Source organism: Panicum virgatum, chromosome 5K (genome assembly GCF_016808335.1).
Source record: "Panicum virgatum strain AP13 chromosome 5K, P.virgatum_v5, whole genome shotgun sequence".
In the NCBI taxonomy this organism is placed as follows: domain Eukaryota; kingdom Viridiplantae; phylum Streptophyta; class Magnoliopsida; order Poales; family Poaceae; genus Panicum; species Panicum virgatum.
In genome coordinates, this window is record NC_053140.1 from 32,711,300 (window position 1) to 32,724,578 (window position 13,279).

Below are 13,279 nucleotides of genomic sequence, written 5' to 3' on the forward strand. Positions count from 1 at the left end.
GGCAACCGCGCGTGGCGGCGGGGCACGCAGGGGAAGGCCGCCGGCAGGGGGCGCGCCGGGGAAGGCCAGAGGAGGCACGTGCCCGCATCGGGGCGGCGGCGGGGCACTCCAAGGAAGGCCGGCGGCGACGGCGGGCACGACGGGGAAGGCTGGGGGCGGCGGCACGTGCTCGCATCGGGGAAGGCAAGCGGCGGCGGCGGAGCACGCTGGGGAAGGCAGCCGGTTGCGCGTGCCCGCGTCGAGGCGGCGACGCTGGGCACACGGGGCGGTGGCGGCGCTGGGCTCACGGCTGAGAGAGAAGGTGAGGGATAGGGTTTGAGTGTATGAGATCCAATGGTTGTAGATGATTGTATGAATCTCAAACACTGGAAGATGAAGAAAAAAAATCTACTGAAAAATGTATAGGATTGGCGGCGGAGCCAAGCGGCAGCAATAGCATGCAGCTGATCGTGGTTGGCCGTGAATGGGACTTTGGCAGCAGTGGAATAACTTCGCGGAAGGCCCAATGGCATTTGGCATAACCCTCCATTTTGTAAGGTCGTTCAGAAGCAAAGGCCTACTCTACTATACAAGACAAGTAAGCTGGTCAAGTCAAAAGAAGGTTCCTGACTATCTAGTAAATGCTGGTCTCAAAAATAAAAAAAGACTATCTAGTAAATGAGTGCACGAAGAAAGGGAATGGCATGTTCACAAACTGGTACTTTTCTCCCGGTATCCACAATTGCACATTAAAGTTGTCTGCCGCCAAATAAATTATTTTGTTCTGGAAACACAATTAGCCCAGCATGTTAAGTTTGTACAACTCGCAGAAATTAAGTCATCGCATGTAGTATATGTGAGGCTCACACTACATCAGTGGTCCTTAAAGGTGAGCAATGACCTTATGGATAGAGTCCAGTGGCCGTTCTCATTGCATTACTGGTCCTTAGTAACACTCCCATATATATAATCTTTAATTGGTTGTTGAAACGCTTTGTGCTTGAGACCACCAGAAAGGACCTGGCAAGTAGTATCAAGCTTGAATATAATGGCCCTCCAATTCCATTTCGTTCATAGTCCTTGTGGACACCCATATTACCCCACACGGACACCCAACTTGATGCATCTGCAATCCATTGAGGAATTGTTATCTGCTATCACTATTACAAAACAGGCCTTTGTTTCAGGCCATTTGTCCCGGTAGCCTTTGGGCCCCGGACAATAGGTGACTTTTGTTTCGGGTCCAACGGCTAGCCGGGCCAGCGGGGGGACAGGGGCCTTTTGTCCCGGTTGGAGCCACCAACCGGGATAAAAGGGTGGCCTTTTATCCTGGTTGGTGGCTCCAACAGAGACAAAATCCCCCCCTTTTGTCCCGGTTGGTGTTTCCAACCGGGACAAAACTCCTTGGCCCCCTTATCCCCTTCCCTCCCCCCCCCCCCCCGCCCGAGCCATTCAGCTCACTTGTTCTTGCTGTTCTTGGCTCGGGAGAGGGGAGTTCTTGCTCATTTCTTCACCACATTTGTGAAGATCTTTGATTCTCACGTCCATCCATCGGCGCTAAAAATTTGGGGCTTGTTTTTCTCTTCTTCCTTGGCTTGTATAGCTCATTTCATACTTTAGAAATAGAGAAAATATGTAGCTAGCTCATTTCTTGGACATTTAAATTGCATATGTAGGTGTGATTTTTCTTTTAGATTTAGATGAGTATGTGGATAGTACAAATTTTTAGAATAAGTGTAGACACTTCATGCGATGTACTTGTATATATGACCATATTGTAGATAGTTGATTTTTGTATTCATGAATGAATTAATGAAATGAGTATATTAGAATTTTTTGTATTATGCATGGATTATTTTGACACTCTAGTGTTGCATTCGTTCATGCTCACACTCTAGTGATGGATTATTTGTATATTTTTTATATGATTTCATTGTTATTTGTAAGAGTTATTAATCTGATCATTGTAATTGTAATAGTAAATAAAATTTGCATTGTAATGGTAAGAATTTATAATTTTGTGGAAAATAATGGTATTTTTCAGTAAAATATGGCTTCAGCATCTGGGGGAGTGGCGCCGGTGGGGGTGATCGTTGTCCTTCTGGAGAGAAGGGCGCAACTCGAGTAGGTCGTCGGTCCAAAAAACCTAGTGCTTTTCATAGGACAGCGCTCCGTTATTTGGAAAAAGAATATAGAGAATGCATGGCAAGGGGCGAGGAACCTCCGTTTGATCTTGAGGATTTATTGCGGCGTTATGGTTCGTCACCACCAAACTCGGAGGTTTCATTTTCGCCATCTTCTTCTGCGCCAGCAAGAAATCCGTTAGAGCATTCTGCGTTCCAACGCAAGGATGGTTGAAAACATATGTGTTGTTGTCCGAATTTTTAAGTTTCATGTCGAGTACTCCTTTGTTAAGTTCTGTAATTGATTAAGTATTCCTTTTAATTAATCAAGATGTATGATGGATATTGCAGATCTTTTAATTATTCATGTTATGTTATATTTAGTTTAATTTAGGTTTGATATATTTTATTTATTCGATACGTGTAAAGAATTCAAATCGATTTCTTTAAAATGCAGATGGACCGGCAATGGATGTACAATGCTGACCGACGTTCATAATAATTCATTGATGGCCTGCATTATTTTTTGTTTGTGGCTGAGGCAAACAAGCAGAATGGTTTTATGTGCTGCCCGTGTGTTCATTGCAACAATAACAAGGATTACTAATCTTCAAGAATCCTACACAGCCACATTTTCGCAAATGGTTTCATGGAGAAGTATGTTTGTTGGACGAAGCACGGAGAACAGGGGGTTACCATGGAAGACATTGAAGAAGAAGATTTTGACGACCACTTTCCCGGGAATGCTGGAATCGGTGCATTCGATGACGATATTCTCATGGAAGAGCTCGAAGTAGATGTATTTGAAAATGATCCCAGCGACGATCTAGGGCAGGCATTGCACAATGTGCAGGCAGACTGTGAGAGTGAAACAGAGAGGTTGAAGTTCCATAAGTTGTTAGAGGACCACCGTAAGTTGTTGTACCCAGATTGTCCAAATGGATTGAAGAAACTTGGCACCACCTTGGAGTTGCTGCAATGGAAGGCGACAAATGGTGTATCCGACAAGGGATTTGGTGAATTACTCAAACTTTTTAAAAAAATGCTTCCTAAGGACAACAAATTGCCTACGACAACATATGAAGCCAAACAACTTGTTTGCCCTTTAGGATTGGAAGTGCAAAATATACATGCATGCCCCAACGACTGCATCCTCTACCGAGGCGAGTACGAGAATTTGGATGCATGTCCCGTATGCAGTGCATTGCGTTACAAGATTAGAAAAGATGATCCTGGAGATGTCAAGGGGGAGCCTCCCCGGAAGAGAGTTCCTGCGAAGGTCATGTAGTATTCGCCTCTAATACCACGTTTGAAGCATCTGTTTAGAAATAAACATAATGCTAAGTTGATGCGATGGCACAAAGAGGAACGCAAGAAAGACTCGATATTGAGACACCCCGCTAATAGGTCGCAGTAGAGAAAAATAGATAGAACGTACCCTGAATTTGATTTGGATGCGAGAAACATAAGGTTCGATTTGAGTACGGATGGCATGAATCCTTTTGGTGAGATGAGCAGTGGTCATAGCACTTGGCCTGTGACTCTTTGTATGTACAATATTCCACCATGGCTCTGCATGAAATGAAATTTCATCATGATGCCAGTGCTTATCCCGGGTCCAAAGCAGCCCGGAAATGACATTGATGTGTACCTAAGACAATTGGTCGAAGAACTCTTATTGCTCTGGGGCGATGAAGGTGTACGGATGTGGGATGAATACAAACAGGAAAACTTCAACCTACGAGCATTGCTGTTCATAACAATCAATGACTGGCCTGCTCTTAGTAACTTGTCAGGACATTCGAACAAGGGATACAAAGCTTGCACACACTGTTTATATGATACCGATAATATATGGTTGACTCACTGTAAGAAAGTTGTATACATGGGTCATCGTCGGTTTCTTCCCATTAGGCATGCGGTATGATAGAAGGGCAAGCATTTCAAAGGCCAAGCGGACCACCGAACAAAACCAATGCACCGTAGTGGTAAAGACGTCTTCAACATGGTAAAAGATCTAGAAGTTATTTTTTGAAAGGGATCTGGTAGCCAAACTGTTCCGAATGAAAACGGAATGGCGCCCTTGTGGAAGAAGAAATCTATATTTTGGGAGCTACCATATTGGGAAGTCTTAGATGTTCGTCATGCAATTAATGTGATGCACCTCACGAAGAATTTTTAAGTCAACCTGATAGCATTCTTTGGAGTGTACAGAAAGACAAAAGATACAGTAGAAGCATGTCAAGAATTGTAACATATGGAAGAACGAGATGCCTTACATCCACAACAGCGAGATAATGGACAACAATACTTAAGTCCTGCCAGCTATACTCTTAGCAAGGAAGAGAAAGAAACCATGTTTGTCTGCTTGAGCAGTATAAAGGTTCTATCTGGATGCTCATCCAATATAAAAGGAATCTTAAATTTGGCAGAGAAGAAATTTACAAATCTCAGGTCCCATGACTGCCATGTGCTTATGACCGAACTTCTTCCAGTTGTGCTGCGGGGGATTCTGCCTGATAACATCCGGTTAACCATTCTGAAGTTATGTGCCTTCCTCAACGCAGTTTCTCAGAATATAATTGACCTGGAGAATTTGATAAAGCTGCAAAACGATGTGGTGCAATGTCTTGTTGGCTTTGAGCTGATATTTCCACCATCTTTCTTCAACATCATGACACATCTTCTAGTGCACCTTGTGAAAGAGATTGATATCCTCGGACCAGTATTTCTATACAACATGTTCCCATTCGAAAGGTTCATGGGGGTACTCAAGAAATGTGTTCGTAATCGAGCTCGTCCAGAAAGAAGCATCGCCAGTGCCTACGAAACTGAGGAGGTCATTGACTTTTGTGTTGACTTTATTGATGACCTTAAACTGATTGGAGTCCCTGAATTGCGATATGAGGGGAGACTAACTGGAAAGGGTACATTAGGAAAGAAATCTTATGTCTGCACAGATGATTTCTCATTTAAGAAAGTGCATTATACGGTTCTTCAACAATCATTCTTGGTTGACCCATATATCGAGGAACACAAGAAAATTCTGCTCTCCAAATTCCTGGAAAAGTCTGAGGCATGGATTACACGTGAGCACATGAACACTTTCTGCAGCTGGTTGCGGAAGCATCTAATGCATAACATGGATATAAGTGAACAACTGTTCTTATTGGCTAGGGGACCATCTTGGAATATCTTAACATACCAAGGGTACAAGATAAATGGAAACACATTTTATACGATAGCCCAAGATAAAAAGAGTGCCAACCAAAATAGCGGTGTTCGTATGGATGTCACAGACAATAATAGAAAAAAGGACACATATTACGGCTACATTACAGAGATATGGGAGCTAGATTACGATCCCAATTTCAAGGTGCATCTATTTCGTTGCCAATGGGTTAAGCTATCTGGAGGAGGGGTAACAAAAGATGAGTATGGGATGACAATAGTTGATCTCAACAATATTGGGTATAGAGACGAGCCATTTGTCCTAGCCCAGGATGTCGCTCAGGTTTTCTACATTAAGGACATGTCCAGCAAGCTGAAGAAGGGGATAAACAAGCAAAACGATGAGCCTAAGCGATACATAGTTCTATCAGGAAAGAGAAACATCATTGGAGTGGAGGACAAGACATACTTGTCAGAAGAATATAATAATTTTGTTGCCATTCCACCTTTCGAAGTAAATGTTGATCCATGCATCCTGCTAGCCAATGATGATGCTCCATACTTGCGCCGTGATCATAATCAAGGGACATTTGTGAAGAGAAAGTATGTTACCGCTAATTCTTCATGTACTTGAATCATTTTATATTATTGTATAAAAAAGTAATCGTAATTCAAATACTTTTATTATATATGTAATGTACAATTATACTTTATGTGTTATATATATCATTTTTAAAAATTTTCACTTAATTATCAGACTCAATTATAATTTTCATCCAATAATGAATTACTCAACTAATTTTATTTATTTCATGAAATTACATTCACATTAACACACTATACTCTCTCACTAACACACACAATCTCACTAACACACACTATCTCTCAAACTCACACACTACTCAATAAAATCATGAAATTGCTTAATTTTATGTAAAATTCACTTTTTAAACATTAATATCGTGATAGAATCCACTTTCTGTCGAAAAGCAACAGTTTGAAAAAAATTTGTTCACCTAATATATTTTTGCATGGTCAAAATAACAAATATGATTTCAAAAAAGTTAGATATTTCGTTGGCCCAATCACTTGAATGAAAATTAATTATTTTTGTTGCGTGTATCAAGTTTATATGAGGTAAGAAATTTTATTCCATAATTTTTGGAATCATAATTTTATTAACTAAATTAACAAATGAAAGCCTATTTTAAAATAGAAGTAAAAAGAAACAAAAACAAACATAAGATTTGGCGGGAATGAGGGAAAACGGGCCCCTTTTGTCCCGGGTGGTAGATCCACCCGGGACTAAACCTTTCGTCCCCGGTGAAGCCACGACCCGGGACAAAAGGGCCCTTTTGTCCCGGGTTGTGGCTTCACCCGGGACAAAAGGGGGGCCCCCTATATATGTCCCTTCTTCCTCGGCCTTCCTCCAACACTTGGGCACAGTTCTTGATCTGCGCCGCGCCGCCGTCGTCTCCCCTGCTCCCATCGTGCCTCCTGCTCCGCCGCCGTCCCCGAGCGCCGTTGACGTCCCCCACCATCCCCGAGCACCGCCCGAGCTCCGCCGCCTCCACGCCCCGGCCGCCTTGGACGACGACCCCGCTAGGCCGCTCACCGGTGCACCGCCGTCCTTCCCCCGTGCCACCTCGTCTTCGCCGCCCCGGCCTCCACTCCGCGCGCGTCCTCGTCTTCGCCGCCCCCGGTGGCCGCCACTGCACGCCGCCACCCTCTTCGCTGCGCGCCACCGCCCCGCCAGCTCCGCCTCGTCGTCCAGGGCCGCCGCCCTAGCTTTCCCCGCCCTGTGTGAGTGTGGCCGCCGGCATTTTCTTTTTTCTTTTAAAATTTTATGTTCATGTAATTCTGTTTTATATTAACTAGAATTCAATTATGCATATAGATATTTTTAGAATTATATTATGGATATAGTGTTTTATTTATTATATATTAAGTAGAATTGATTTATAGACACATTATTAGAATGCAATTATGGATATAGTGTTTTCTTTATTTATAGAGATATAGTGAGAATTAGAGAGAATTTATCGAGAAATAGAGAAGGAAATAGAGAATTAGAGATAATTTCTTTTATGATGTATTTATTATTTAATTATGTCATTCAAAGACTTTAATTATCATAGATTCATTATTTAATTATGTCATTCAAAGACTTTAATTTATCATGTATTTATTATTTAATTATGTCATTCGAAGCCTTTAATTTATCATGTATTTATTATTTAATTATATCATTCGAAGCCTTTAATTTATCATGTATTTATTATTAAGTTATGTCATTTATATTACTTCTCGAGCTCGCAAACTCGAGATAACACACAATCATTTTCGATAGTTTCCGATCGTTACCGATCCCGACCGAATCGTTTCCGATAGTTTCCAATTGTTACCGATACCGACCGAATTGTTTCCGATAGTTTCCGATCGTTACCGATACCGACTGAATCGTTTCCAATAGTTTCCGATCGTTACCGATACCGACCGAATCGTTTCCGATAGTTTCCGATTGTTACTGATCTAAATATGTGGATTATTTAGAGAATTTTTTTAAGAGTTTTATTTGTATTCATATTTTAGTTACGATGGACCTGCGACACACAGACGCGGAAGACGAACAGTTCCTATTGAATATGATTGCCGAAGGTCAAGGAGATGTCCCTGAATAAACTGATGATGGCAGCAATATCGACATATATTTGAATATGTCCAGTGATGGAATTGAGCCACCATCTATTCAGGATGACGTTGTTGGTGAACAAAGTGCTAATGTACATATCACAACTATACTTATTTGTAGTGAAAATCATATTTTCATCTGAATCTATATGAATACTACGAATGTTTTTTTTATAGCCGTTTGGATCATCGTCGCAGCAGAAAAAGACGAAGCGAGGCCCGATAAAAAAACTGGAAGGGCGGTTCATTATAATGGAAGTTGGTCCAGACGGCGAACCGATCTCTCCAGAAGCTACCGCCAAAAAATTCATAAGACAATCCGGATGTATTGTCAGGGACCACATCCCGATCAGCTTCAGGCTCTGGAAAGCTTCCAATCCAAGCGAGGAACGGGATGCAGTACCCGAAAGAGAAAAAGAATGGTGCTGGCGGGAGCTTAAGAAAAACTTCACGATTCCAGCTGAATCCGAAGAGATATGCAAGCGCTGGACCTTGAGTAAGATAGCCAAACAGCTGCAATCATTCAAGAAAATTTTGACGAAGAAATATATCAAGACCGGGACCACACCCGTATTTACCGGTGAGCTCGAAAAGCTCAGGGGTCACTGGGATGCATTTGTGGAATACAAGTCTTCAGAGCTTGGGCTTCAGAAGGTGCAGAAGGCCAAAGATAACGCCTCAAAGAAAGTGTACCATCACACTCTAGGCCAAAGAGGCTACAAGCTTGCAATACCCAAATGGGAGAAGATGGAGCAGGATCTGCTTGACAGAGGCATCCAACCTGCGACCATGAACTGGCCTGAAAGGTCAAGGACCTGGTTTTATGGTCATGGGGGAAGCTTGGACCCATTGACTGGGGATAGCATCTATGGGCCAAAGATCCAGCTAGCAGCCCAGACACTACAGGAGGCCATACAAGCAGCGGCCAAGGGAACATTCCAGCCGGATAGAGAGAGGGGTGAGCTGACTTACGCCCTTGGGAATCCAGAGCATCCGGGCCGCACAAGAGGCAAAGGCGTGGTTTCGTGGAAGTATGGGTTCAGGGATTACATTGAATCATATAGAAGCCGGCAAAAAAGAAAGAATGATGAGCGGGAGCACTTGCGAAGGCTAGAGGAATGGCTCATTGCACACGATCAAAGACTGGAGGAAGAGGTTCAACGCCAAGTGGCCATAGCAATGAGCCAGCAACAGCAAGCGCAAACGGTGCCTCCAGAGCCTAATGTCGCAGCCGATCATATGTCTCAGCGGAAAAGCAGCTGCGCTTCCACAGACGTTGCCGTCGAGCCAATGGGGATCCAGGCCGCAGTTGAAGCGACGGCCCCGCAGCGATTTCCAGTGGATGAGATCACCCAGCGGACACCTTGTGACCTGCAGACTGCCATTAAGAACTTAATGTTCACTGTTGCGTGCGGTACCGCCATGCCAACCCAACCAGGCGATGTGTACCACGGGCAGCAAATTCCTGTGGGATATACAAGAGTTGTCGTGGAGCAGGTGTGCCAGGGTTGGGAGACGCTCGAGCTTGATATTCCTGGAAGCGATGGGGAGATGACACTAGCAGAAGCCATTCATGGCTACATCCTATGGGATAAGCGCTACATTGTCCTAAAGTCGGATGATCGAACACCAAGACCGGCATCTCAGCATGCCTCTCCAAGGCCATCATCTCCGCAAAACCCCCCAAGGGCAGCACTGTCTCAGTAAGGTTCACCGGCACATTCTCCATCACCATCATCTCATGTGCCGATGAACACTCAAGCGTCACCGTCGCCTCCATGGTCACCCCCTCCGCCGCCGGCAAAGAAGCAGAAACAGCCGCCGGCAAAGAAGGTAGCTGCACCGGCTAAGAAGCCTCCAAAGAAGAAGGAAAAGAAGAAGAAAACCAAGGAGGCTCCTATTAAACCCAGGGACATGAGCCTTGAAGAATGCGATCGGATAACTCAAGAAAGAGTTAAAGAGCACTTCAAGCCAAAGCCGGAGCCCGAGAAAGTGATAAATCCGGTAGATTTGAAATTTTTTAAGGGAATGTGCGAAGCAAATAAGAGAAAATTCATTCCGAGAGATCGCCCTTCAGACTACGAACGCACAATTATCAAAACTACTGAGAAAAAGAAGAGACAATCAAAGTCGTCGTCGTCCGACGTTTCACAGCTCGGAGCCCAAAAGAAACAATCAATAGAGCCTCTCGTAGTGGGACAGACGATGCAACAACAAGACTTTGTTACATTTTTGAAAGAATCAAACCTGACGGCGGCTTAGATTGCAAGGGGAGAAGATATTCCAAAGGCCGATGTGGTCGTCAAATGGACGTATGAGCTGGGCAAATCTCTTGTACCCCCCGAAGTAGTGTCCGTGCTTCCAACGCAAATGTATAAGCTGCACCAGCACTACATGCGTGCGATGGCCGATTGCATCTTCATGCAGGGCGCAAAGATTAAAGATGACGATTTCTTACGGGGGGAGGCCATTATATGGATAAACTGGGAAGAAATTTACCAACTATTCCATCAGGAGGACCTCGACATCTCTATGGTCGGCTTGTGTGTTCTGTAAGTATTTTACTCTCCTTACGTATTGTTTTGCATGATCTCAACATACTGATCCCTTGATTTACTCGGTATCATGTAGAATGGAGATACAAACTTGCAGGAGAAAGGGATACTCTCACCTCGGCTTCATCGACCCAATTACTTGTAATTGGAGGATTCTACGCGACACTTCCGATGAGCTATTCCAAAACTTGTTCAAGTACATAAGCGTTCATCACAACAAGCAAATGATATTATTTCCTTACAACTTTGCGTGAGTGATTCCTTCCGTCTAACTCTCTCTATTCTGTAATCGAATTGTTTAAACCTCAACTACCAAGAACTGCCTCTGTATAATCTTGCAGTGAACACTGGGTCCTAATTGTCATAATTCCCGAGAAGAGCCTACTCGTGGTTATGGACTCATTGAGGAGAAATCCAGAACAATACGAAAATCTTCTTAACATGATGAAAAAGTAATTCTACCACTACTCCGTCGATGGCCGATAATTTGAATCACTTTGTTACTTGACTATAATTGTTCTAATCATGCACAGGATTTGGAAACAATTCGCTAAAAATCATCCAGGCAAATTTGACAAGGAATTGAAGATCAAGACAGATTTTGCGGTACACACTTGGATGATTCATTGCACGATTCATTAGTTTTATTATATATTCATGTAAATACCTGATAATTTCTTCTCTCTTAAAGTGTATGAGGCAGAAACAAGACACTAATTTATGCGCATACTATGTATGCGAGAACATCCATGGTCTGGTAGGTCCTCCAAGGGCCTGGACAGATTGGGAGGAGGAAGTAAGTAAAAAACTTGTTAATATTTGAACTCGTATTTTAATTAGTGGAAATTAATTATCGCCTTTTTCCATAGGTCGAGGAGATGCGCGATAAACTCATACCGGAGGAAAAGATTATGGCGATTCAAGAACAATTATCCGGATTTATTGTTGAGCAAGTTCTCAATCCAAAAGGCAAATTCTACTATGATGGACTATCTAATATTGACAATCACAGCAAATATGATAATATATGTGTATATATATATATAATTAAGAACGAATATACCTATGTAAATATATATGTGTGTATGTATTATATTTCTATTTATGAGTATGTATGTATTATATATTTAAGCTCTCCAATAATATATATGTGTATATATATGTTTATATATGAAAACTATCTAGGACAAATATTATATAAGTAACTATATATATGTATATATTAGTGGAGATCTTACACACTGAATTCCAATACATAAGTTTAATTGAAATGTAAAATTATAATCGAAATAGAAAAACAATTGAGAAAAGAGGAACAGAAAAAATGGACCTTTTGTCCCGGTTGGTAACACCAACCGGGACAAAAGGGTACGCCAGGCACGTGGCGCTGGTAGCACCTTTTGTCCCGGTTGGTGTTACCAACGGGGATAAAAGGGTGCTTTTTGTCCCGATTGCCAGACCCGGGACAAAAGGGCACCCCTTTTGTCCCGGCCTGGCGTTTCCGGTTGGGAAACCGGGACAACAGAGGTTTCCCAACCGGGACAACAGAGGTTTCCCAACCAAGACAAATCAGCGTTTCTGTAGTAGTGTGTGTGGACCGAATACGAATCTGTTCCCTCTTTGTGGCTGGAAATCATGAGCGCCTTGGTGGCGATTTGATCTCCAGATAGAATTCCAAAACAGGTTCCAAGTGGCCCAATACATCACTTTCCCTCTGTATGAATGAATAGTGTGGGATGCTGGAGAAACAAAATTTCCATCTGCAGGAATGATGATGATGAGGGAGGGAGGGAGAGAACAGAATGATGCCCAGGCTGCACTTTGTGCCTCCCTGCAACTGCCCGATCACATCTTGCGACTTTATTTGAACCCACACCTAGCTGCGCATGGGCCGGGGCATGGATTCAAAAGGTGACCCTATCAGTTCTTTACTAGCCGCAGTAGTGCTACTACTTACTTTAATTTTGTCGATCCAAAAAGCAAACTTGCTAGTATTTACTAGTTTAGATGTTTAGTTTTATTCAAAACATTGCTAAGTTGAAGAGAATGATCTTCTAGTTTGAGAGTGGTGGACCATTGCATGACCAGCTTGTATATTGTTCAATCCTAATGCATGTACCATGAATAATGATTATAGGTAAACTATGCGCCCAACACCTGTCTCAATCTCATTGGGCTCAAGGTTATGTGTCCTTTGGGAATGTTCGAGCACACATTCTTGCGCTGTCGGTAATACGCATCGGAATATGATAGTGCCCACTGATCGAGCTCGAACAACTAAAAGAATGGGAAGAAATGAATATAAGGCATTGCAATCGGACTGGCCGTGGTGGTGTCCTAAAGGTCATCGGGTTCGATCTACTCTTAGCTTCTTTGTTTTCCATCAACGAGATCTTTTGTCCATCAGATTCCGGTGTCCAGTAGCACTCAGCGTCCAGTGTCAGAAGAATGTAATTACCAATAATAAGGATGAATGGTTCTGCCGACAGTCAGCAGCACTAATGCATAAACGATTTGCAGCAATGATCCCTTTTTTCTTTAGGAGAGGGTCAAAAAGTAACTCCTTCCTACAAGAAAGCGAGGTTACTATAGCATTTGACCCGCCCTTAAAAATATGTTTTTAATAGCAAATGACGCCATTACCCGCACTAAAAATAGATGCCATTTTTAAAAATAGACACCATCATCTACCTCTAAAAAATTTGAATGCAATGAGCGGGTATTAAAAAATTCACATATTCGAATCCCACTAGATCCCCT